Genomic DNA, 4,626 nt, shown 5'->3' on the forward strand with positions numbered 1-4,626 from the left:
CTGGGATCATGACCTGAGCCGAAGGCAGCCGCTTAACCAACTGAGCCACCCAGGCATCCCCAAACTCAGAACTCTTTAGAGCCCTCCTTTCCCGATGCCCCAAGAGAGGCCCTCAGTGCCAGGTGGGCAGCGAGTTTCAGACTGGTTATTTAGATGTTCCTTTTCCTTACTGTTGTGGTTTTCCACTAGAAATTCCTTGATGTCAAAAATAACATCTTGGTAATTCAGTTCCTAGCACAAGGTCATGCACAGAGAAACACTTAATACAATCTTTTTGTTGTTGTTGTTTAAGCAGGGAGAGGGAGAGAGAATCTTAAGCAGGCTTCACGCCCAACCTGATGCAGGGCTCAATCTCAAAACCCTGAGATCATGACCTGAGGAGAAACCAAGAGTCAGTCACTTATACTGAGCCACCCAGTGTCCCCTAATATAGTCTTTTATAAATAAAGACTGAGGGGCACCTGGGTGGCCCAGTAGGTGAACATCTAGCTCTTGGTTTTGGCTCAGGTCATGATCTCATGGGTACTGGGATAGAGCCCCAGGTCTGGATCTGTGCTCAGCAGGGAATCTGATTGATGATGCTCTCCCTCTACCCCGCCCCTCCCCTTCAGCTCTGTCTCTCTGTCTCTCTCTCTCTCTCAATAAATAAATAAGTAAATCTTAAAAAAAAAAGACTGAGCCAGATTTAAATTTAGAAAACACAAAAGAAAAAATTTAAATATGACATTTTAATATATTCTAACAAATGAACAATATTTTTGCCTTGGGTAAATATTAGAAGGCTGGTCAGCAGGTTCACACAGCTATACTTCTTAATACTTAGAAGCCCGAAGTAATTTAAAAACACACAAAAAATACTAAGTTATATGAGTTGGAGAGAGCAGAGTAACAGAATCAATCATATTCCTATATAATGTGTAGTGTTCTCTATGGTATAAAGACAGTAAAATAGTAATACCCAACATCCACTACCAGTGCTGTTCTTTTGTGTTACATAGTTCTAAAGGGCATAAGAATTATGGTACTGGGTAGGAGTGAGGTCCACGGAGCAAATGTTTAAGGAATATTGAACATGGATGGAATGAGAGAGATTATGTAATTCAACTCCCTGATTGTACACCTGCGGACTCAGAGGTAAAGAGACTTGCTTAGGGCACCAAGGTAGTTAGTGAGTCTTCTGACTGCTAGGTCTGTGTCCTCCTACCATGCTGTGTGGATATAGGGAGTAAGCCTGTTGGTTCTTCTCAGCAGTAGGCTTATCAGGAGGTCAGGAAGGGGGGAAATCCGAAAGGCAGATGAAAGTTTTATGAACAAAGATATTCATTATAGACTGTTTACAATAGCCAACAAATTAGAAGTTATCTGAATTCCAACAATAAGGAAATAGTTAAGTAAATAGTGAGAGAGTGGAGTAATAAGATTAACGCACAATGGAATACTGTGTAGCCATTAGGAGTATTCTATAAAAAAAGTTTAATACCATGAGGGAAAAGAGGGATACTAAATTTATATGTAGTATTATCTCATCTGGGTAGACAGAAATATAATGCATAGAAAAGATAGAGACAAAAGCATACTGAAATAGTAACTGGCTATCAACATGTACCTTTGAGTGCTAAAACTAGGTGGTGATTTTTGTTTTTATTTATTTATTTTTTTTCAAGACTTTATTTATTTATTTATTTATTTGAGAGTGAGAGTGAGTGCAAATGGGCAAAGTGGCAGAGGGGGAGGGACAGGGACAGGGAGAGAATCTCAAGCAGATTCCACACTGAGCATGGAGCCCCACACGGGGCTTGACCTCATGACCCTGAGATTATGACCTGAGCTAAAACCAAGAATCTGATGCTTAACTGACTGAGTCACCCAAGTGTCCCTGATTTTATTAATAATAATAATAATAATAATAATGTTCTAAGGGTGCCTATCTGGCTTGACCAATAGAACATGGGACCTTTGATCTCAGTGTTGTGTGTTCAAGCCTCATTCTGGGCACAGAGCTTACTTAAAAATAAACAAACAAATAAATAAATAAACAAACAATGTTCTAAACTTTTCTTAATGATTTTTCTAACAGGAAACACTTTTAGGTAGAAACAATGATGATCTAAAATGTATTCCAAACCTATAAATTTTTACATGAGAGTATTCAATATCTCTGCATCAATCTTTGAGTAAGAGAGGGTGCTTATCAAGAGAAGCCAGACATTTCATCATAGTAATGTGCTGCTGTGGATATTTGCCAAATACAAAGGAAGTAATATCAGAAAATATCAACTGGCCCTACAGCTGATCTGTGACCCTGACAAGAAAACTAATAAAGAAAACTAGTAAACTTTCAGATTTTGTGGTTTTTACTCTAGGTCTGACACTTTCCCCCTATTTATTTATCTATTCATTTATTTTAAAGATTTTATTTACTTATTTGAGAGAGAATGGGAGAAAGGTCATGAGCGGGGGTGGAGGCAGAGTAAGAGAGAGAAGCAGACTCCAGAATCCACATTGAGCAGGGAGCTTGACACGGGACTCAATCCCAAGATCCTGAGCTTATGACCCGAGCCAAAGGCAGATGCTTAACTGATTGAGACACCTGGATGTCCCTTTTACCCCAATATTTAAAATTCATTCATAAACATCTTGATTTTATCTTGTGTGATAGTATGAAAATCATTGTCTTTATGAGTTTAGGTCCTCTGAGAAGCAGATTCCAAGGTGGGGTTAGATGTGAAAGAGAGGTTAATGCTGTGAAGAGTGAGGAGGGGAGGGAGGACGAGTCAGGAAGAGCCTTCAGATGGAAACAAACGTCCAACTCCTGTGGAAGCAGAGAGGAAGGGGAGGTTCGGTAGTAAGAGTCTCAGACTGTAGTACAGTTCCAAGAGATGTGCAGCCAGGCCTATAGGGAATCCTCGAACCAAACTACTAACTGAAGAAGTTTTGAGTTTCACGTGAATAGGTACACATTTGTACGGCATTGTGCTCAGTCATTGCCTGGGGGAATTGTGACCTTGGAGCCCAGTGAAGTGCTACATTCTCAGGGGTGGCTATTAGGGCCAGAGTCAATTATGCTCACCTCAGCTGGGTATCTGGCCAGCACAAGTTCAGTGCTACCACACTCATTATGATGGACATAACAAGAAGATGGATGGCTAAATGGTTCCCTAAGTCTCTGAAACACAGAATGGAGACCTTGACATTTTCTTGAAGTTCATCACTATCTAAAGATATGCCATGAGGCAACAGCTCAAGTAACTTGAAGCGAAGCACATCTGAATTTGTGGGCTGATAACGCATATCACTTTCCAGTTGCCTCACGTATGCAGAAATAGTTATCTTGAGCATATTTAACTTCTCCAGATGAACTTTGGCTGGGGATACACAGCTCATCTATTCTGCTCTACTTTGGTTTTGTTTTCGCTAATTTTCTATTTCAGGTAAATATAATGAAGATAATAATATATTGCAAATGAGATACCAATTCAGAACATTTCACAGTATTTCCTTTGGAAGTATTGGCTCAACAGAGATTATAATTACTGGAAAGCAGAAATGTAAAGCTGTCATACAAATTGAAATGTTTCTACTATTTCTCTGAGGCATGTAATCAATTCAGCTGAAGCAATCCACAAAACCAGTTGTTTATTGTTAGGTGGTCCAAACTGCTTACTGGCTAACTGGTTTCTTCAGATTTAATTGACTAGATGTTGAACTGCTGTGATAACATATACCAGCATACCCAGATGACTTTTAAAGCGGCAAGACTGCTGAAAAGTTACTATAGCTAATTTTAATGAGTAAAACTCCTTTCAATTATTCTGCACTTTGAAACAAAAACACTATCAAATTGTAAAATGGTCAAAACATTCAGTAAGCTTGGATAGTATATACGTTTATTAATTTTTAAAATTACCTTGCAATAACTGAGGAGGGAGTTAAATTTTTGTCTCTGGGATCTTCTTTTTCAGTATGCCTTTGTGTTACGGGGGCAGAATAAACCAGTATAGCCTGCTCACGGTATAAGTTCAATGACTACTACTACTTTTTTTTTAAACTCAAGTATGGTTGATACCTAATGGTACATTATTTTCAGGTGTACAGCATTGTAATTCTACAATTCTATACTTTATGCTGTGCTCACCACAAGTGTAGCTACTGTCTGTCCCCATATAATGCTATTACAATACCACTGACTACATTCCCTAGCATGTACTGTTCATCCCTGTGAATTACACACTCCATAACTGAAAGCCTGTATGTCCAGCTCACCCATTGTGCCCATTGCCCAACCCCCTGCCCTCTGGACCACCAGTTTGTTCTCTTTATGGGTCTGTTTCTGCTTGTTTTGTTTGTTCATTTTTTTTTAGATTCAACATATAAGTCAAATTATATGGTATTTGTCTTTCTCTGTCTGACTTATTTTACTGAGCATACTACCCTCTAAGTCCATCCATGTTGTTGGAAAAGGAAAGATCTCATTCTTTATTATGGCTGAGTAATATTCCTATATATATATATATATATATATATATATATATATTCAAAAAGATATATGCCCCCCTGTGTTTATTATAGAATTATTTACAATAGCCAAGACATGGAGACAACCCAAGTGTTGATCTATAGATGAAT

General features: G+C 38.6%; 1 pseudogene; it reads right to left on the reverse strand.

The window, feature by feature from the left end:
- The window catches only part of LOC111139851, a 10,006-nt pseudogene extending 6,622 nt beyond the window's left edge, over positions 1–3,384 (reverse strand).
- Positions 3,385–4,626: the final 1,242 nt, after the last annotated feature.

This window comes from Enhydra lutris, unplaced genomic scaffold (genome assembly GCF_002288905.1).
Source record: "Enhydra lutris kenyoni isolate GAN:26980312 unplaced genomic scaffold, ASM228890v2 scaffoldscaffold4, whole genome shotgun sequence".
Classification (NCBI taxonomy): Eukaryota; Metazoa; Chordata; class Mammalia; order Carnivora; family Mustelidae; genus Enhydra; species Enhydra lutris.